The sequence below is a fragment of the Narcine bancroftii genome, chromosome 5 (genome assembly GCF_036971445.1).
Source record: "Narcine bancroftii isolate sNarBan1 chromosome 5, sNarBan1.hap1, whole genome shotgun sequence".
Taxonomy (NCBI): Eukaryota; Metazoa; Chordata; class Chondrichthyes; order Torpediniformes; family Narcinidae; genus Narcine; species Narcine bancroftii.
The window spans coordinates 118,469,022-118,492,713 of record NC_091473.1 but is presented as its reverse complement, the minus strand read 5'-3'; positions in this window follow the sequence as shown (position 1 = coordinate 118,492,713).

Here is a 23,692-nt window from a genome sequence, read left to right as displayed (position 1 = left end):
AAAGTTACTTAAGTTCCACCAACTTGAGTTCCAGCTATCCGTCTATAGTAACAGTAGCAGTATAAAGGATGTATCACAGCCTGTTCTCACATTAGCAGGCAGACACGGACAAAAACCTGAAACTCTACAAGAGAAGGTTTAGTTTTCAGGGATGTCATGGAAGGAAGATTTGTTTCAAAATTGCACCATCCACAAATCGTGATCCTAGTGTGGTCCACCCTGTACACTAGGTGCTGAAGGAGGCAGGCAACAGGACAAATACTTGTCCAGCATATATATTATTTGTCAGTATGTGTGTTATGTCTGGTTGTGTCTCTGCATGTTTTGCACTGAGGACAAGGGAACACTGTTTCATCGGGTTGCACTTGTACAATCAGATGACAATAAACTTGACTTGATGACTACTTGTTGGTCTGGAACCCCATTTGGAAAGGGTCAGAAAACAGTAAGCATCAGATCCAGATGCCGAGGTAACTCATAGTTCACGGAAGGCACCAAGCACGACCATTGTCCAAAATAATGGACAGAAAAGATGATCTAAGACTACAAAAATATTAGATGAACTGGGAACATAAACCAAGGAAAGGCAGATAGAATTTAACTTGGTAGGTTAACCAGGTCTTACATGGTTGATATTCGGGCCTAGGGGAGTGTTGTAGAACAAACAGACTAGGGGGTATGGGTTCCATGAAAGTGCCAACTGAGGTAGACAGGGTGGTGAAGACTCTTGGCATACTTGCCTTAATCGGTCAAGGCACTAAGGAGAGAAGCAGAGACATCATGTCACAAGTCATTGGTGGGAATGCACTTGGTGTATTGTGTCCAAGTTTGGTCAACCAGCTATCGAAAAAAATATTGTGAAGTTGGAAAGCCTGCAAAAAATATTCACAACAATGTTGCAGGATTTATATCCTTGAATTATAAGGAGAGGCTGGATAGACTGGAACTTTTCTCCCTAAAGCACTGGAGGCCAAGAGGGAAACCTTAAGAAACATTATAAAATCATGAGGGATATAGATAAAATCAATAATCACAGTCTTTTTTCCAGTGACAAATTTAAGGTGAGAGGGGAAGGATTAAAAGAGATCTGAGGGGCACTATTTTAACGTAGAGGGTAGTAGGGATATGGAGCAAGGTCCAAGAAGATACAGTTGTAACATTTAAAAAACATTTAGACAGGTACATGGATAGAAAAGGTTTAGAGCAGGGGTAGCCAAACTATGGCCCCCTGGCCCCCACAGCCCATTCTTAAGTAGCCTGTTAGAACATGATCTCTAACAAAAAATTGCATTGTATGTTCATTGCACTTCTCAAAACTAGATGTTGCTGTCATTTTGAACAACTACTAGATTGACCATTGAAATTTTACTCATTGATGAAAATGTTTATCTCAGTTAAAAAAAAAACCCTGCTTTCCTCAGTTGATTAAACATGATGGAACAGAAAAAACAGAAATTAGCAAGGGAGTGTGAAAATTTCAGACACAGTGGGAAAATTAATACTTTTTCACAGAAGTCAAGGGGAAGTGGGGTTGTTTGATTTGTAAGGAATCTGTTAACTTTAATAGCCTATCTACAGATTCACACATTGCATCGTAATCATCAAGGTGGGCACTTGGACCATGAATGGTATTCAATAAAAGTTGTGGAGGAATGTTGGAGATGGCCTTGTATATTTTGATCTTTTCTTATTTTGCACCCAACTTTTTATTTTGCACTGCTCTTTGAATGAGAGTTTTAAAGAGTTTTATTGTACAGTGGTCCCTGACATACATTTGAATTTCGTTCTGACCGATCGGTCAGATCTCGACATAGGTCAGATTTATGTTTCTCTGGTCCTGCGCTCATCTCCCCCACCTCGAACACTGGGTCTGTGATGGCCTTGTATCCCAAAAATTGAACACATTTGGCGACAGTGGTGTCTCACTGTATGCATGGATGGTCATAAGTCACATAGGTCGTAAGGAAGGGACCACCTCTGTTCATTAAATTAAGTTTAAGAGCAGCAAATACAGAAATGCCTTCAATAATAACTACTGTAATGTCAACAGTTAAACTATTCAGTAGTGTCATACATTTTTTTGATAGAAAATGAATTTTCAATAGCACAGGGGTTTTCTGGTCTAAAAACACAATTTTTCTTGCAGAGTAACTGGTTGAAAACTGTCGGGTTTAATATTGTTTGGCCTGTGACTCCTTATATTTTTCTGTATGTGGCCCACAACCAAATACTTTTGACCACCACTGGTTTAAAGGGATATGAGAAAAACTTTGGGAGACGGGACTAGCTTCCACAGCATAGGCAAGTGGGGAAAAAGGATGTCGCCATGCGGTAGAATCCTGTGAGTCTATAAATCTGGAGAGTGAAGCAATCTGTAGTTTTGCTCATTCTTTATGCCTCAGTGTTAGGCTGTTTTTCTTCCAAAACTCTTTGATGAACCATTGCCTGGAAATTAGACTTTAGACATATTCAATATCCAGGAGCTAAATGGATGCTGTATAAAGTGCAACATCAAATTCAAGGTCACTTAAAAAAAGCTTAGAATCAGGATATCTTTACTGATAGAACCCCAATGGAATACCTGGGTAAAGTATTAAAAATCTGTGCTGACCAACTTACCAATGTATTCACAGATATCTTCAATATCTCACTCCCGCAGGGCGTGATACCCACCTGTTTCAAACAGGTGTCAATCATTCAAGAAGTGTAGTAAATTGCCTTGATGACTATTGACCAGTAGCATTTAAATCAACAGTGATGAAGTGTTTTGAAAGGCTGTTGTTGAAACCTATCAGCTCCTGTATGAGCGGTGACATGGACACATACCAGTTTTCCCATCTTAGCAACAGGTCCCTGGTAGATGCCATCTTACTGGCTCTACACAAAGCCGTGGAACGCCTGAACAGTAAAGATGCAGTAATCAAGATGATCTTTATCGACTATAGTTTGGCATTTAACACCATCATCCTCTCAAAACTGATCAGCAAACTCCAAGACCTGGAACTCAACACCACACTGTGATTTCTTCACTTCCAGACCACAATCAGTGAGGATTGGTAAGAACGTCTCTTCCACAATCTCCATCTCCACTTTACACCTACGACTGTGTGACTTCTATGAAAATAACACCATCTCCAAATTTGCCAACGATACCACAGTAGTTGATTGCATAAAGAAAGGTGATGAGTCAGCAGACAGGAAGATTGAAAACTTGGCTGTAAGGTGTCACCAAATGTCACCAAATCTAAGAAAATTTCAAGAAGGGAAACTAGAGGTATAAAATCCAGTGGTCATTGGAGGATCATTGGGAGTCACCATCTTGGAGGATCTTTCCTGGATCTAACACACTAATGGCACTGTGACGAAAGCACATCAAGACTGTAAATGTGTGAAAAAGAAAAAGTGTATATCATGGCTAATGTGATTTATGGTGTGAAAAATAAAAAATTTAAAAAAAATAGACCTCTACTTCTTCAGGATTTTGCAGAGGTTTAGTATGACACCAGAAACCCTGGCAAATTTCTACAGATGTGCAGTAGAAAGTATGCTGACACGATCTGGTATGGGGACACCAATACTCTTGAGTGTAAAGCCCTGCAAAAGGTAGTGGGCACAGCCCAGGACATCACAGGCAAAACCTTCCCAACTATCAGGAACATCTACAGGGAACACTGCCATCAGAGGGCAGCAGCAATCATCAAGGATCCAAACCGCGGACATGCTCTGTTCTCACTGCTGCCATCAGGAAAGAGGTAAAGATGTCACAAGTTTCGCACCACTACGTTCAGGAACAGCTGCAAGCCCTCAACCATTAGACTCCTCAACAACAAACTCAATCAGGGACTCATTTAAGGACTATTGATTCATTTTTTAAAATTCGGTCTGTATTGCTTGTTTACAGTTGTTATCTGTTTACAATATTTATATGTTTACATATATACATTGTCTACATTTTTTTTGCCCTACCAAAGTTTTCTTGGAGCTGCTCACACCAAATTTTAAAAAATATTTAAAGAGACCTTTATTATATATAAAAAAATCAATACAGAAGGTGCTGCCTTGTTCACATTAATTCATCCATCATTTGTTTTCTCAGCATTTATCAAAAGTGTAAGTTGTAGCCTTTGAACGAGCCACACATGATCAATACAATTAGACAATGAATCTCATGTTTGGGATAGGTTAAGCCAAATCAAATTTTCTGATGCGTTAAAATGAGCACATAAATCCAAAACAGGCATAACATTTAATTTAGACATACAGTATGGTAACAGGCCTTCCGACCCATTAGCAGGTACTCCAATTAACCAACAAACCCTGTACATTTTTAAAGGGTGTGTGAGAAAACTGGTGTGTATTTGGAAGGAACCCATGCAGACACAAGGAAAACGTACAAGGTCCTGACAGATAACGTGGGATTCAACCCATGGGTTGCTAGCACTGGAATAGGATTGCATTAACTGCAACAGTAACTGTGCTGCCCTAAGTTATTTTAATGTATAATTTAAGCACAAAAAAGGTGTGAATGGGTTCCATTCCTAGGCATGTAGGGCAGGCTGCGCATAACCTGAAAATCCTGAACAAAATTGGCTGCAGTTTGAGTACTAATTCAAGCTTTAAGACTCTAACAGCATTTATGGGACTACTGCAGATATGGGTTTGGACATGTTTCCAATATTCTTGCATGGAGTCTGTCATCTAAATTTTAACTCTGCATTTGATTTATTGATGGAAGATAAATGCAGAAATGGTCAACATTAATCCTATTCTGCACATGTCTAAATATGTTATCCAAATTTGTATTAGCATAAATATCATAATTGGGAAGCATTTGCTGATACATTTTAAAATACAATACAAGACTATAGAGACAATGTTTATCTTATGTACCACCCCACCAGCCTCCGCATCCAACACATCCTCCTCCACTATTTCCGCCACTGCTATGTGATCCCACTGCTAGACACACATTTCTCTCTCTTCCCCTCTCTGCCCACCGCGACTCCTTTGTCCACTCCTCCCTTCCCACCAATCGTCCCCTTGGGACCTTACCCCGATGTCTGCAGGAGATTCTCCACTTGTGCCCACACCTCCTCCCTTAGCACCATTTTGGGCCCCAAACAGTCTTTTCAAATGAAGCAACATTTCACTTCTTTTCAGGGGTCATCTACTATATCCAGTGCTCCTCTACATGGGAGAGACTGGACGCAGAATGGGAGATCGCTTTGGTGAACACCTCAGCTCTGTCTGCCGCAAAAGCGTGGATCTCCCAGTGACCACATATTGCATTTCTCCTTCCCATTCCCTTGCTGACATGTCTGTCCATGGTCTCCTGCATGGCCAGACTGAGACCACCACAAATTGGAGGAACAACACCTCATCCTCCAAATGGATGGCATTAATATTGACTTCTCTGGCTTTCTTTAAACCTTCCCTCACCCCTTTTCTTCCCTCAGCTCTGTCTCTCTCTACCATCTCCTTTTGCACAAACTTGATAAATTCTTACCTCTTCCTTATCATAGCCAATTAACACCTTTTGTTGGTCTGCATTCTTCCTCCAGATTAGTTTGATCCCTCCTGAGTGGCATTAGCAAATCTCTACAACAATTGGTGTCCCTCTTGCATGGGTCACCTCTTCCCATTGTTCCAGGAATCTGTCAGCCTCCCATCTGTATCATCTCCTCACCCACATATTCATCAATACTACCTTCTTATTCCTATCCTTACTAGTGCATGGGATTGGGTGTTATCCTGTTTTTAACCTTCTACCTATTTTCCTATATTTACTCTGCAGAACATCACTTTTTCTACCTGCGTCATTGGTACCCAATGTATATAACCATCTCTGGCAGTTCACCCTCTCCCCCTCCACACCCACCCAGAGAATGTTCGAGACATCCATGGGCCTAGTGCTTCATAGGCAATGTAGCACCCTGGAGTCTTATTTGTGGCCACAGAAACTCTTATCTGTACCATGAACAGTCTTCTACATTAATAGCTCCTCTTACTCTTCTCTCCCCCACTGTGTGTCAGAGCCAGATCTGACTGCTGCTATTGTCCCCTGAAAGATTATTCCCCACAACAGATTTCAAAATAGTATTGGTTTTAATGAGGAGAATGGACATTGTGGATCCCTGACTACCTCCTCTACCTTTTTAGGTGTAATGACTTCACTAAAGCTACTATCTATGACTCTCTCAGAATATCAGATGCAGCTAAGTAATTCTAACTGCAGCTTCAGGCACTGAATATGGTCAGTCACTTAAACAAATGCATGGTTTTCAGTCCTGGAATTCATACTAGACAGCATGATGACAGTACATCACCAAATAAATTAGAATGGTTCATGAATACACCCATCCTTTCAAAGGCTATGAGAATGGGCAATTAATGTTGATCTTGCCAGGGAGGCACATGTCCTCAAAGATAAATAAATTTTAAAAAATAAACCCGTTCAAATCTGTTTGGGTGGCACAGTTAGTGTAGCAGTTAGTGCAACATTGTTACAGCGCCAGCATCGGGACAGGGGTTCAAATCCCATGCTGTCTGTAAGGAGTTGATATATTCTCCCAGTGTCTGTGTGGGTTTTCCCCAGGGGCTCCAGTTTCCTCCCACCATTTGAAATGTAGCAGGGGTTGTAGGTTAATTGAGTGTAATTGGGCAGCGTAGGTTCATGGGCCAAAATGGTCTGTTACCATGCTGTATGTCTAAATTTCAAATTTCAACCCTTCATCTATACATTAGTTTGTTCAACAACTTGCTTTTGGAAGGCAATAATACAACTTAGTATATTTTGAATAATAATGTACCTCAGGGGCGAAATGAAGACATCCCAGAGCAAAATAATAGGAAGGTAAGATAATATTGCAGCTAAAATATCAAAGAAAAACTATATTTTTAATTAAATGAGTGATAAAATTAAAACAAATTTGAAGTCATTCTCTCATAATCCTTTTTTCATTGCTTCCATTGAATGAATTTAAGACTTAAATGCTCAACATATTCATGAGAGTCAATAGATCTCAGATCCAAAAATATTCCCATAAAATGATTACATTTCTTGGCAAACCTCTTGTGTTTCAGTAGGCTCTAAAAAGAGAGAGAGAGAGAAACTTTACATTCATGTCCTTTACTTGATCACAGATTTTGGCTTTTGGACAAGAAGTCACCAAAATTGAATGAAACAAAATATTTAGGGATACGAGAAGATAATAATTTAAGTAATATATAAACCCCTTTACTTAAGAAAATTGATGAAGATTTTTAAAAATGGATGGATTACCGATTACATTATTAGAAAGAGTTAATTTATAAAAGTGAATATATTTCCAAGAGTGCAGTATCTTTTTCAAACATTACCTATATCTCTTCCACAAACATTTTTTTTTTCAGGAATTACATAAATATGTAAGGAAATTTCTTTGGCAGGGCAAGATGTCAAAAGTTTCATTAGAAAAAGTTAACATGGAAGTATGAATTAGGAGGTCTGCAACTTCCAAATTTTAAGAACTATTACAAAGCCACACAAATGAAGTTTCTCTCTTATTTTCTGAAGAGGGAGCATGGATAAGATAGGAGAGAAAATACCAGAAGATTTTATATATAAATGGGAACTGAGACTAATATCTGGGGACAGGAATACACCACTGTTGAAGCACTTGATTAATATATGGAATAAAGTAAATAATGAAATGGAAATAAAGAATTTTGGGATAATTAAAATGCCTTTAATTTGAAATAGACTTACACCATTTAATAATAGACTGTAGTGCGCGTCGAAAGAACCAAAGACTTGTTGATCCGAACCAAGGCTTTTTTTATTAACTAAAAGACTGGAGCATATCACAAGTCAGTTGACCAGTCCAGAATGACCTAGTCTTGCTAGGAGCAATCCTTTAAGAACTGCCAGTAGGTGTGACGACACTCTCAGCCAATCACAGTCATCCTACACTACCATCTGTACATATGTACATATACACATTGGTGATAGAATCTGTACTATCACATAGACTTTTTAAATATTTGGTTCTTTAAAGGAATTAGAAATATAGCAGATTGTTAAGATGGAAACCATTTAATGTCATTTGATTAATTAAAAATAAATACAGAATACAAAATAATACAATATTGTGTTAAAATATAAATTAAAAATTAAAAGCATATTTGAGATAAATTCTGTCCAACAATGTTATTGCCTGAAAGAAGGGAAGTAGAAATTTGATTTGTAATAGATTTATTAAGAAATTTATATCTGCCATGTATATATTATTGCAAAAGGGAACTTTGAAGCAGATCTAGACAGAGATGGGAAATGGATTTGAATATGTAGAGAAAAATTGGCAGGAATTATGTTATGACAGTATGACAAATACAATAAATACTAGATATAGTTTGGTTTAATATAATTTTTTACATCAATTGTATCTTACTCCACAAAAGTTAAATAGATTGAAATAATGTTCAAAATTGAGACTATTTTGGAGAGAATTAGGAAAATTTTTAGAACAAGTTGCAGGAGTTAAACTTCCACAAGATCCAATGCTTTTTTTATTGGGTAATATTTCAGCAATAGACCAAAATTGAAATTGAGTTATTTCCAAAAGGAATTTATGAAAATTGCATTAGCAGTTGCAAGAAAATGTACGGCAGAGGAATGGAAAGACGGCATGTGAAAATATATAGTTGTATACCCTTTGAGAAAATTACATAAAATTTAAGGAATAAGTACAATATTTTTTTGAAAGTTTGGTGCCCATACTTGTATACAGTAGGAATTAATTTATAAAGAACTTTCCCTGAACCTCATGAGACCTTGATAATTCCTTGGAATAAATAAGTGATGATATTGAGAAGGAAAAGTTGTGGGAATGGTGATGATACATTGGTAACCAGGTTTGTTATTTCTTTTTTCCAACTTTTCTGTACTTCTATTTCTAACTTTTTCTTTTTTCTTCCTTTTGTTTTTTTTTGGTGGGGATTATTATTTGTAATTTGTAATTTGTAATATGTAACATGTATAACCAATTTAAAATATATGATTGTCACTTTCTGAATTTGTATATTAATACATATATGGAAATTTAAATAAAATATTCAAAAACCTTCAAAGGTTATCAAAATTCAAAATGCATGGCCCAATATACTCCTGCTGTCCAACTAATCTAATTTATTTTTAGAATGATCAGAATCAGGATTTATTGAACAAGTCATGAAATTCGGTGTTTGCTGCAGCATCATAAAGCAAACATTTATATTATAACCATCTTACAATATTAATTTAAAAAATAATAGTGCAGGAAAAGTAAGGCAGTGTCTTTGGTTCATTGATTATTCAGGAATCTAATGGCAGCGGGGAAGAAACTGTCCTTGTAGCACTGAGTGCTTGTCTTTAGGCTCCTGTACCTTTTCCCCGAGGGTAGCAGAGTGTAGAGGGCATGGCCTGATTGGTGGGGATCTTTGAGGATAGAGGTTGCCTTTTTAAGATGCCGCCACATGTAGATGTCCTCGATGGAATGAAGTCTGGTGTCTGCGATGTTGTCGGTTGAGCTAACAACCCTCTGTAATTTATTCTTGTCCTGAGAATTGGCGCCTCCATACCAGGCAGTGATGCAACCAGCCAGAATGCTCTCCACGTGGAAGTTTTTGAGAGTTTTCGGTGACATACCGAATCTCCTCAGACACTTCACTGACTATAGCTGCTGGTGAGCTTTCTTTGTGATTGCATCAGCATTGAGGCTCCAGGACAAATCCTCTGAGATATTGACACCCACGAATTTGAAGTTCTTGACCCTCTCCACTACCGAGCCCTCGAGGAGAACTGGGTCATGTTCCCCTGACTTCCTCCTCAAGTCCACAATCATCTCTTTGGTTTTGCTGATGTTGAGTGCAATGTTTTTGTTGTTACACCATTCAACGAGCTGATCTATCTCCCTCCTGTACACTTTCTCATTGTCGTTGGTGATTCTGTCATCAGTTGTGGTTTCATTGGCAAACTTACCGATGGCATTGGAATAATGCCTGGCCACATAGTTATGGTTATATAATGAGTAGAGCAGTGGGCTAAGCATGCATCCTTGGGGGGTGCCTGTGTTGATAATCAGTGAGGAGGAGATGTTGTTTCCAATTCGTACTGGCTATGGTCTTCCAATGAGAAAGTCAAAGATTCAGTTGCAGAGGGAGGTATGGAGGCCTAGAGTTTGTAGTTTCTTGACCAGCACTGAGGGAAAAATGGTATTGAAGTCTGAGCTGTAGTCTATGAAGAGCAACCATATGTATGAATTGCTGTTTTCAACGTGCTCCAGAGCTGAGTGGAGAGCCAGCCATGGAGCAATTGTGAAGAAAGGCAAATTGCGGTGGGTCCAGATCTTTACTTAGGTATGAGTTAATTCTGACCATGTACAACTTCTCAAAGCATTTCATCACAGTAGAAGTTGGTGTAACTGTGTGGTAGTCATTGAGACAGCTCACACTACTCTGCTTGGGTACCGGGATGATTGGTGCCTTTTTGAAGCTGGTGGAAAATGTCCGTGAACACTCTGGCTAGTTTGTTGGCGCAAATTTTCAATACCCTTCCAGGTATGCTGTCAGGGCCTGATGCCTTGCAAGAGTTCACCCTCTTAAATGATGTTCTGACGTTGTCCTCAGAGACAGATATGACAGTGTCCTCAGCCTTTTCAGGGATTCTAGTAGGCATTGTTTGGTTCTTCTTCTCAAAACAGCCATAGAAGGTGTCCAGCCCATTGGGTAGTGAAGCATCACAGTCATCTATAGTGTTCACCTTTGCTTTAATGGCCTGCATTCCCTGCTATACCTGGCATGTATCTGTCTCTGTTTTCCTCTGGAATTGCCACTTTGCTTTAGAGATCAGCAGGTTTTGGATTCTCTGATTCATGCAGGGCTTCTGGTTGGGGAACACCCAGTATTTGCACGTGGGAACACACTCATCCACACAGGTCTTAATAAAGTCGGTAACACCTGTTCCATATTCATTCAAGTATCTGGATGAATTCTTGAATATGTTCCATTCCACCAATTCAAAACAGTCCTGCAGATGTTCTTCCACCTCCCTCGACCACACCTCGCTGTCTTCACCACTGGTGCTGTGGTCTTCAGTCTCTGCTTGTACACCAGGAGTAGAAGTACAGCCAGGTGTTCAAACTTGCCGAAGTACAGTCATGGTATGGCTTAGTTTTTCACGGTGGTGTTGCAGTGGTCGAGTGTGTTGGTTCCCTTGGTCTCACATGTGATTTGTTGGTGGTAGTTTGTCAGAGACTTCTTCAGGTTGGCCTGATTGAAATCTCCCACAATGATTGGGAAGGCATCTGGATGTGCTGTTGCATGGCTGTTATCACAATGCTCTTTCCCTCCAGTGCCAGCTTGACATTAACCTGGGGAGAAATATACACTGCAACCAGGATGATGATGGTGAACTCCCTTGGCAGGTAGAATGGGTGATACTTGATTGCCAGATGTTCCAAGTCAGGGGAGTAGGACTGGGACATGACCATCACGTCTCTGCGCCATGATGAATTGATGATGACACAAATGCAGCCTTCCCTGATTCTTCCAGATGCTGGTGTTCAATCAGCATGATGGAGGATGTAGACTTTGGGCTGCAACACCGTGTCCACAATGTCTGCATTTAGCCATGTTTCTGTAAAGCACATCACGCAGCACTCCCTGATGTCTCTCTGATGTTGAAATCTGACTTGGAGTTCATCAAGTTTATTCTCCAAGGGCTGTACGTTGGCCAGGAGGATGGCAGGGAGTGGAAGCTTCAGGTCTCAGCATCTTAGCTTGACCTGTAACCCGCCTCTGCGACAATGTGGTCGGGTCTTCTTTACCTGGCCCATAGGTCTGCTGCTGGAGTTGTTGTTGTTGTAGTACCGGCAGAGTTGGTATACGACTCCAAGAAAAGGTAGGAACACTACCTCCTGTTCCAACCTTGTGCCACGGTCCAACACCTTCCTTTGTCCTCAAGGACCTCTGGGACTATGACTATATTTTTGTCTGCAGGGGCTTGCACTGGACTCCACTGCAGTGGCCATACAAGGGCCCGTACAAGGTGGTACGTTGGAATGGAACCAAGTGTATCTTCGACATTAGCAGCCATGAGGAGATCTTAATCATTGTCTGCCTCAACCTGGAACACCCTGTGACTGTGCCAACCCCATGTCGACGAGGTCGGCCACCCAAACGATCTAAAGAGGTGTTGGCCATGGACTCCACACCTCCTAACGCCGGTTTTGGTGGGGGGGGGGGGGTTCATGTGGCAGCTTGCCTACTCAACAGGCGAACCGGCTCATGGAGTCCTGGGCAAGTCCGCAGCAGATCTGACTGTAAGAGCGCCGGGTGCGGGACAAGCCCACTGCTGGGTGGCTGATGTAATTTCTGTCCTGCAGGTTACAGGGGCTGTGGGAGAGGGTTTTTAAGTGTGTGGTTTGTGAATCAGTAAAGCAGTTGGTTCAGCTCACTTTCGACTTGGCATGGTTTTCTGCTTGCTGCGTGGCTAGCGCAACTGCACCAAGTATATTCTGTGAAAAGAACAAAGGTGGTAAATAAATCAATGCACAAACTGCTTTTAAAAGGACACATTATCAGCATTTTAATTACGAATTTCCCTAAACCATTGATGCAATATATCAGGAGGAAACAAATGTCTTACTTCAGACATGGAGGACAAGTCCCAGATGGAGAAAATGAGCGGATCATCGTTACATGTGGACATTTAATTTCAATGTTGTGTACAGTTCTGGAAACCACACCACACAAGGGTCATATCATGGAGTAATTTAAATCCTAAATAGAATAGATTAATCATTTGTTACAGAAATGGTGAAAACATATTAAAAAGGGATTTTTGAAAGGGAGTACAGGTCACGGAATCAGAACAATGTATTATACACAATTTGCAATCGCCTTTCCTGTCAGGTGCAGTTCTTCACTGGACAATTTGGTTTGTGAAATCAATCAAACCACATGATAACTATTGTGAATATTTTGTTTGGGGTCTTTTGCTGATATAACATGAATAAGATGGATAACATTTTGCAGACAGGACTGCTAAACTAAAATGCTGAAAAATATATTGTGTGGACTTTGGAACAGGCTGTAAGGATCAAAACTCTCTTTTCCAGCAGTCCTTTGGAATCTTTTGTTTCGAATGATCGTGGGACATATCAAGGAAACTGAATGATTAGTTAAGTATGTCTAGTGATATCCAACCATAATCTCCAAGGAAAGAAGGAATTTGAAATTGGCAGAAGCATCCCTGCAGTTGACCAGAGTTCTTCCACTTGCCAGTATCTTCCTGTCTGTGCCAAAAAAAGTGTCCGTCCTCAGTCAAAAATCCTGTAGCTACAAAATTGTAGCATCAGGTTAAGCAGGAGTTTAACAACAGCACCCTACTCTCCCTGCCAGTTTGCTGTGAAGTCAAACATCAATCTGCCTATCTTGCAGAAATTTAAACCCACTGTACTACACTGTTTCCCCTCTGCCTACCCCACCTCCAATCGAGGCTCATGCTCTCAACCCAACCTATAATATTTCTATTGCCTGCAGGGTGTTCAAAGTATTTTCATAAATTGTGTCGGGCATATAAACCAGGGCAAACAAAAATGCTGAGTAAAACATGAAAGTCTGCAGACACCATGACTGAAGTTAAAACACAATGCTGGAGAAACTCAGCAGGTCAAACAGTGATCTTTATATAGCAAAGATAAAGATACATAACAAGTATTTTGGGCTTGAGCCCTTCATCATGGCTCAGTACTGGAGAAGGGCTTCACCAGGGCCTGATGGGCCCAATGTCTAACTGAGCTGCTGACTGGGGTTCTGTGGAATGTCTCAGATGGTCCTGCCATCTGTCATATGTTACGGCTTTCTTAAATGCTGGGCTGAAGAGGTGGGAAGTGAGTGGGAGATCATGCTTTAATGTTAAACAACTGTGTAGATTCAGTTCATGTTCCCACAGAAGGTCTGAGAATCGTGATATTTACATGCACAATGTCTGCTTTTCATTGCAACTTCAAATGAAACTGATGCAGGTACCATGCATTGTATAAATTGATGTGTACTACTAATACTTCATGTTAGGGCAAACAACCTTTCATTTTGTCCTTTGCAGGAATCCACATTTTTTTAAATTTACTTTTCAAAAACAAATTTTCCCTTCTCTCTATTTGAAGTTGGGACCCATTGCAATGCTCGTGAAATCAAGGAGCCATTGTGACGGATTGTTATATATTATATTGTGTATAGATGTGTTTTTGGAGGAGTTAGATTGTGGGGTCTTTAGTTAGGTCACACACAGATACAAACACATCAAAACAGATCTCATTTAAAATGCAAGACCTCAAACCAGACAGTCCAGGCTCCCTGTGGCTTTGCAAAAACTTTGAAGAATGCCTATAAGGACTTCACATGTAAGTGTTAATTGGACATGCTGTGGAGTAATGGACTGTTATTTTGGAAAGCAACAGATGAACAGACTCAGAAGATTGGGTCCAATGCTGCAGTCTGTCTGAAGGCAGTTTGCTGTTTTAGGAAGGTTATGTGGTTGTGAATTCTTAGTTCAGCCTGTTCAAAGCCCTTTTGTGGTCCATACAAGAGGAGATGACTGGCTGTATAATGTTTCATTTGAAATAAGGGGAACAGAAAAAGGAACTCTGTGGTGACCTGAAAGAAAGAGGCTATCATCTGGAAAACCCTGAGGGGGAAAGTTTCTTTGGCAAGGCACTGAAGTGGCTGATCAGAAGGAATCAGTTTGTATCCAACGAGCAACAAATCTCTTTCTGAAAATCGATGAGAACCTTCCTGAACAGTAACCATTTACCTTTGAAGCACCAAAGCCCAGTGAAGATCCATAAATGTTAAATTCTGTGCACAGTATAAGAATTGCCTGATACCCGTGAACTTGGAGGAATGAGAAGTGATATTGAACTGTGAATCAAATAACTTTTCTGAACTGACACACACATTACATGCATATGCACTTAGAATTAGAAGGGGTTGTTAGGTTAACTTAAGTTAATAGCAATAAGTTAAAGTTTGATCCTGTTTTTATGTTTAAAGAAAATTAAAAGCAACTTTTGTTTAAGTAACCATTTGTCTTGGTGAATTTCTATTACAGCTGGGTTTTGTGGTCCTCTGGGCCCGTCACACCATTACAAAGATTTCTATGTATCTTTGCAAAAATTAAGGAATTTTTTTTTTCCAACCCTTATTATTTGTCCTGTGCCTTCCCGAAGTAATTAAGGTCAAAACATCTGAAAATGAGCAATCATAGCAACTATTTTGTACCCCTTCAGCACACATTGGAGTAAAGTTCTCCATCCACCTACGACTTTCATTGAATCCTAGAATTAATAAAGCCCTTTACCCCATAACATCTATCCCTACTCTAGTGGAAAAAATCTCATCAATCCCATTCTGCTGCTCCTTCTCCACAGCCCCACAAATTACCTCCCAAGTGCCTATCAAATTCCCTTATGATTGACAATACCATTACTACACGCAATGAATTCCAGATCATAACTACTCTCTGCATAAATAATTATATTTTTTCATCACCTAAGCCTTGTCCATTTTGACCAAGCATTTAAATCATTGAACTCTGATCAATCTCAGTTGTTTACAGGAACAGCTATCCTCTGCCCAAACCATTCAGGATCTTGTACTCAGTCCATAAACTTTCCTCTCAATCTTCTTTGTTGCAAGGGGAACAACCCCAGCTTCTCCAACCTAACAACAACAGACAAAATGGCCGAGATGTTAAGGTGATGGACTGCTAATCCATTGTGTTTTGCACACAGAGATTTGAATCACATCCTCACTGTGATTTTGGACAATGAGCTGAAGTCCCTTTCGCTGCATCCTTTCTGTACCCGCTCTGGAACCTTCGCATCTGAACTGAATGCATTCCTTCCATTTTCTTTTCATCCTTTAAGGCAATTTATACAGCTTTGTCAGCCTGCTGAATTGCAAATTGTGCATGTGTTTACAACAGGCTATATTCAGAGGGAATTTCAGTTCTGTGTCACATAGTCTGTCCATGGCCTCATGTACTTGTGATGGTACAGATCTATCACCAATGTAGTTACAGTATCTAGACTGTGCTTACAGCGATTGGCTGAGAGCTTTGCCACGCCTACTGTCTGGGCCTTAAAGCGTTGTGTCCCTAGCCAGGTCGGATCATTCCGGACTGGTCGGCCACCTGTGAAGAGCTCCTGTCTTTTGCTAATAAAAGCCTTGGTTTGGATCAACAAGTCTTTGATTCTTTCGACGAGCTCTACAGTACTGCACCGCCAAGACCACCCACAAACTGGAGGAACAACATCTGATTTTCTGTCTGGGCCCTCTCCAACCAGATGGCATTAACATCAAGTTTTCCTGTCTCTGTTAACTTGCTCTCCTCTCTGCCCTCCTGCCTTCCCTTCCCTTTTCCAGTTCACCTCCCTCCCTTCACCAAGTCATCCCTCCTCCCCTTGATCGTAGCTGTCCCCTCCCTCCCATCTCCACCTATCACCTTTGTGACCACCCCTTCCCCCCCCCCCCACTCTTTTGTTCGGACACATGCCAATGTTTTTCCATACCTTGATGAGGGATTCCAGCCCAAAATGCCAGTTATGTATTTCTACCTTTGCTACAAAAAGGACACTGCTTGACCTTTTTACTTCAGAGGGAAAGAACCTGCTGGGTTATCCATGTAGAAAAATCTCCTGAAAGTTTAAATTTCCATTTTGTATGTTAAAAATCCATGTCATATATTGTGAGTGTCCGTGAACTACTCTTTGCAGACGATGCCGCTTTAGTTGCCCATTCAGAGCCAACACTTCAGCGCTTGACGTCCTGTTTTGTGGAAACTGCCAAAATGTTTGGCCTGGAAGTCAGCCTGAAGAAAACTGAGGTCCTCCATCAGCCAGCTCCCCACCATGACTACCAGCCCCCCCACATCTCCATCGGGCACACAAAACTCAAAACGCTCAACCAGTTTACCTATCTCGGCTGCACCATTTCATCGGATGCAAGGATCGACAACGAGATAGACAACAGACTCGCCAAGGCAAATAGCGCCTTTGGAAGACTACACAAAAGAGTCTGGAAAAAACAACCAACTGAAAAACCTCACAAAGATTAGCGTATACAGAGCCGTGGTCATACCCACACTCCTGTTCGGCTCCGAATCATGGGTCCTCTACCGGCATCACCTACGGCTCCTAGAATGCTTCCACCAGCGTTGTCTCCGCTCCATCCTCAACATTCATTGGAGCGACTTCATCTCCAACATCGAAGTACTCGAGATGGCAGAGACCGACAGCATCGAATCCACGCTGCTGAAGATCAAACTGCACTGGGTAGGTCACGTCTCCAGAATGGAGGACCATCGCCTTCCCAAGATCGTGTTCTATGGCGAGCTCTCCACTGGCCACCGAGACAGAGGTGCACCAAAGAAGAGGTACAAGGACTGCCTAAAGAAAGCTCTTGGTGCCTGCCACATTACCACCACCAGTGGGCTGATATTGCCTCCAAACGTGCATCTTGGCGCCTCACATTTCGGCGGGCAGCAACCTCCTTTGAAGAAGACCGCAGAGCCCACCTCACTGTCAAAAGACAAAGGAGGAAAAACCCAACACCCAACCCTAACCAACCAATTTTCCCTTGCAACCGCTGCAACCGTGTCTGCCTGTCCCGCATCGGACTTGTCAGCCACAAACGAGCCTGCAGCTGACGTGGACTTTACCCCTCCATAAATCTTCGTCCGCAAAGCCAAGCCAAAGAAGAAGATTAATTAACAATGAAAAATCATAAACAAATGAAGTTCTTAAAACTGAGTCAGTGCCATGGCAATATTGCTGATTATCCTGAGGTATAAAATAACAGGTATTGGAGCAAGGAAATGCTTGGGTATCACAGAGAAGTGCATCACCTTGATTTAAAGGACCAATGTTCCAGCCACTGATATCACCCAGAAAGTGAGCATATATTTTTAAAGTACTGTATTGTTGCAGTTTCTCTCAGTTTAATTTTGCTGATTACACACATATAAAAAATCTCCTACCTTGTGAAACATAAAGTCTGCAGGCACTATGATTTACCTTCTATGGATGCTGCAAGACCTGCTGAGTTCCTCCAGCATTTCTGTGTCCTCCTATCTTGTAAACTACTGGCCAAGGATTTTAGTACAGCAGTTTAGCTATCCTAGTTAAAGCTAGATTTCCTATTCATCTATATTGTATTCCCAATATGGATGAGAACTGTTACAACCAAGACTGCAGTGAATTCAAGTGTTTATCCTAAATATTGCATGTATTTGTAAAGCAATGTAGAGGCCTAGGCTGATGTGCAGGAACATTTGCAGACTGGAGAGGCAGTCTCTTCACAGATGGAAATGTAATTAACTGCTTTAAAGGGATGAGATTGTAGGTTTTTGTGACAGGTCGTTACTTCCTTTCTTTGCTCTCTTTGGCCCGGTTGCATCTAAAATGTATGAAAATATCAAGCAGAAAACTAAAGACAGTAGGAGAGCCGGGAAAAGACAGTGTCCCTGTATCTTCCAGCTACATTGAAAGTCTTTTCCTCTAACCTGTGAAGTACATTTTTGTAACATTACCATCACGCTGAATCAACCAACTATAAACACCTTCAAAACAGGCCATAAATAGAGGAAGGAGACAGGTGGTTTTCATGAGGAATTACTTCATGAGACTGTTCTACTGAAGCATAACAACATTCAGATCTAATTTTGCTAATGGCCACCCATGGTCAGTCAACAATGAAAACGTAATATTATAAAGTTGTTAAAACTTAGCAATATCACTTGAGGTACAGAACAGTCGCAGGAAAGACTAGAACCGATCATAATACTGACCAACAGCCACATTGACAGATTTAGTTCTTCAGGATCATCAAATTTGCAGATGACACACGGTAATTGGCCTTATCGGCAACAATGATGAGGCGGCTTTCAGAGAGGAGGTTATAAGGCTCATAAATACCACCAACAACCCAGGTCTCAGCATGCACAAGACAAGGGAGATGATTGGAGGATCTTCAGGAAGATGAAGGTTGACGATTCTCCACAATACATCGATGAGTCTATCACGGAGAGAATAGCGAGCACTAAGTTCCTTGGTGTGCATATAAAGAATAACCAACCCTGGACCCACAAAACTTCTTCATTAGGAAGGCACAATAGCTCCTACACTTACTAAGGAGGTTGAGGAGGGCAAGAAGACCAATCCCCATCTTGACCACTTTTATAGGAGCACGATACATCAATGTGTGGTATGGGAGCTACAAACCATTCAAGATTCAAGATTCAATTTATTGCCATTGTAATAAAACAGTGCCATATTACATGAAATTGCTCTTTCCTGCTGTAAGGCAGAGAGATTTGCCATCAGCAGAAACTTCCTGAAGAGCCTCATACAGTCAGCAGAGACCCCCCCCCCCCACCCAGAGACACTGAGTGTCCATAGCCCTCTGCACTTCCACAGCCTCCACAGCCACCCAGAATCCGGTTCAAACCATTGGCAACCCAAGATCCAGATCCGAACCTTCAACGCGGTCAGGAAACCCTCAGCACCCTCTTGCATCCCAGTTCTGGTACCTGGCATCCCTTCAGCCAGTTTCAAGCCAGTCTCCAGCAGTCTGCAGCCCATCAGAAGTCTCTCTACAGCAGTCTCCAGCAGCCCCCGGCCTCCGTGGTTCCTCGCCTTGAGTTACCAGCAGGCATGGATCTTTCAGCCGCAGAGCCCTCTCACTGGTCCGCCACCATGGTCACTGTCCCATGGGCCAGCTCCTCTGCTTCCCCTTCTCGGACAGGGATGGGCACCCTGTTTTATGGGGACCCTGTGCCAGTCCTCTGCTCCCCTGGAGTCTGCAACCCCTTGTGGCCTGCTGCTGATCATGGACGCTGTCATCTTGTGTGCAGACGCCGTGGACGTGGGATTTTAAATAAAACTACCATCGGCTCCTTTAATGGGCTATTCAAAGCCTGTGCAGACTTGATGGCAGTTGTCCGGGTGGTTGGACCCCATGGGTTCACATCAGCGCCTCCCTACAGGTCTGCACCAGCACATAAGGTTGGAAATCAGTGCAGAGAATCATCAAAATGGCTGAGAAGTTCACTAGGTTTTCCCTTTCATCTAGTGACAATATTTACCAAGATGTTGTTTAAATAGGACTCAAAAAATTATAGAAGGTCCTTTCCATCCAGCTCTCAGTATCTTTGATCCACTACCATCAAGGAGGAGGTGCAAAAACATCAAAATCAGGACTGCCAGGCTTGGAAATAGCTTCTTATTGATGAAGAGTATCCTGTAACCCAAAATATTTATTTTATTTATATCTTTACATATTTATTTTATTTTAATTGATATCTTTATGTATCGATTTGATTATTATGTACTTTGTATTGTGTGTGCACCATGGTCCAGATAAATGCTGTTTTTAAGGTCTGTAGATATCAGACGTCTGGCTCTCCAACCCACAGGATGATGATGGTTCCTTTCCGTCAGTTTGTGGGGTTTGATATGTGTGTCCTTTAGAGGGTGTACAGGCCGATCGTTAACAGACACTACTTGCCACACATTTGGCAGGTGAGGCCCGGAGGAGCAACTGGAGCAGAAGCTCTGCTGTGATGCTTCCTGTGCCTTTCCTCTGTTGCCTTTTTGAGCTTTTTTCCGCCGTGTCCACACTCTTTCTGATGGTGTCCCTCCACTGCGAATGATTTTGAGCCAGATCCTCACATGTCAGTTTTATTGAGGCTCCTGTGTAGAACATCTTTGTACCATAGTCGTCGGCCTCCTCGTTTTCAGGTACCACTGTACAGTTGGCCGTATAAGATGTCCTTGGACAGCCTTCCATCAGGCCTTCTAACAACATGTCCTGCCCATTGCAGTTGGGCTGACATCACCCAGGTTGAAACTGCTGGCATTCCGACTCAAGGAATTGGAGATATTGGACAGTGCTGCCAAGGATACCTTGGTGAAAACCAAGCACAAGTATCAGGACTGGATATATGAGAATAACCAATCTACGCAAGGCCTTCTAAAAGCTAAGGCAGTTGAATACCAAGCTCTTCTTCAACACCTAAACTCAAGTTCCAAAACAACGTGCCTTTTTGTGTGCAAAATCAACTTTCCAGAGGCAGCTCAGAGCTATGAAAGACCAGTGGTGGAAGAATAAGGGCAAGGAGTTACAAGCTTTCGCTGACTCTAACGACTCAAGGAGCTTTTATGAAGCAATCAAGGTTGTATATGGTCCATCAAAGCAAGGTACCTCCCAACTCCTGAGCAAACAGAGTACATCCATCTCCATGGAGAAGTCAGAGCACATGAAAAGATAGCAAGAACACTTCTACAAACTGTTGAATAGACCAGGAACCATAGACCAGCTGTTGAATAAACCAGGACCAGGAACCCACCTTCCTTTCTCCACCTATCATCTCCTGCCTTTCCCAACCCCCCCCCCCCCCCACCCCACCAACTCTTTTGTTCAGATGCTTGCTGGCATTTTCTCATACTTTGATGAAGGTCTCAAGCCTGAAAAGTTGGTTATGTATTTTTACCTTTGCTACTGTTTGACCTGTTGAACTTCACTGTGTGTGTTTTTACTTCAACCACAGTGTCTACAGAATTTTGTGATTTATTTAGGAACCATCACCGATGAAGCACTGGGCAGAGTACACCCTTGACCCACATTGTTCGAGCTAGGTCCTCCCCCTACTCTTTACGAGGTCATCAAAGCCACCAGACAGCTAAAACCCAACAAGGCAACAGGGCCTGATGGTATTGCAGCCGAGATCTACCAGTATGGTGGGAACACATGGACATCATGCCTGCACCAGCTGTTCACCAAGTTGTGGGTAGCTGCAGAACTACCACAAGACTTCAAAGATTCATCAGTCGTGACCATCTACAAGAACAAGGGAGACAAGGGACCAACAATTATTGTGGCATCTCTCCTCTGTCAGTTGCAGGAAAATGCCTCGCGAAGATTATCCTTAGACATTGATGTCCAACATCAATGACAACATCCTTTCAGAAAGCCAGTGTGGTTTTCGAACATAGTCAAATGATAATCATTTTAAATGTGAATCACATCAATTTCCATTTGAGCATTATTTAATGCCAAGGGTGGACAATCACTTGTGGGAAAGTATCATGTATTATTATTTTGTAATCATTGGGAAAATCACCCCCAGAAAGCTGGTGAGGGATATATGAAGTGCAGTAGATCATGTATGACAAAGATACTCATTAAGAAATTCAGATTCAAAAACCAAAGCTATTAATAGCTTCAGAACTTTCCCACTCTGAAAGCAGGAAGCAATAGACTTACATTTCTCTCTTCATTCTCTGACAAAGACAGCACCAGATAATTTGATAGAAATATCATTATCAATATTAACAGATTTTTAAAAATGGAATTAGTGGAAAATACCCCAGAGCTGAACATTGGCATGTTATAAAACCTGTGTTTAAAAAATGAGATAAATGAATTAAAAGACTTAAAAGAATAGTTAACTTATCAAAAGAAAAATTTTGGAATATGTGTGTTGATAAATAAAAGAAAAATAAAGAATAGTCAACTTGAACAACAATAGAGCAGCCATGTCTTCCTAAACAATGAACTAATATATGTTTACGGAGCGGAAACAGGCCATGTCGGCCTTTCGAGTCCACAACAGTTCACTAGAGCAACTCCACTAGCTCAAACCTCCTGCTCTCCGCCAATAACCTTCCAACCCCCTCACTTCCATGTACATATCCAACCTTCTCTTAAATGATAGAAGGGACCCTGCCGCAACTATCTCATTTGGAAGATCATTCCATTCTGACAAATACATAATAATTATTATTGCAGATACAAAAGTAAATATGGTAAGTATAAAATTAGAAATCAAAACTTGTGTAACATTGCACTACTTGGAGTTTAAATTAGTCATTGCATTGATTAGATACAGATAAAATGGAACGTCAGGAAAAGCTTTGCCAGACCACATCTTATGCATTCACTTTTGTGATTGCAGGGAGGTTAGAATTACTGCTCATCCTTGTTTACCCTGAGAATGTTATACTGAGCAACCTGCTACCCTTCTGTAAAGGGCAATCAAGAGTCATCTACACTGGTGTGAAACTGGAAAAATTTATGAATCACATTGGATAAACTCAGCAGGTTTACTTCCCGAAATTACACTAGTAAAGTGAATCACTATTCCAGTTGGGCTTTTCAAGCAATCTGACAGTTTCATTCCATTTACTGCTGCTGGATATTTACTTCCTGACTCGTGAAACTAAATTTAAATTCACAAACAGCTTGGCCAGTTTGGGACTCACACTTTGTGGATAATTAGTCTGCTAGCATCACCGTTAAACTGCAGATATCACTCTCTAAAATTGCCATAAATGTACTAATATATGGGTTTAATTATACACTTGACCTCATGCAAACTCTGAACCATTCAAACAGATTAATGCTTGAAAATGGCATATTAAATGCAGGAGAATCTTACCAAAATCTATGGCTTGGCACTTGATTTTTTTTTGCTTCTGTGATAGTACAGATCTATCACCAATGTATATAGTGTATATAGTTACAGTATCTAGACTGTGCTTACAGCGATTGGCTGAGAGCTAAGCCACGCCTACTGTCTGGGCCTTAAAGGGTTGTGTCCCTAGCCAGGTCG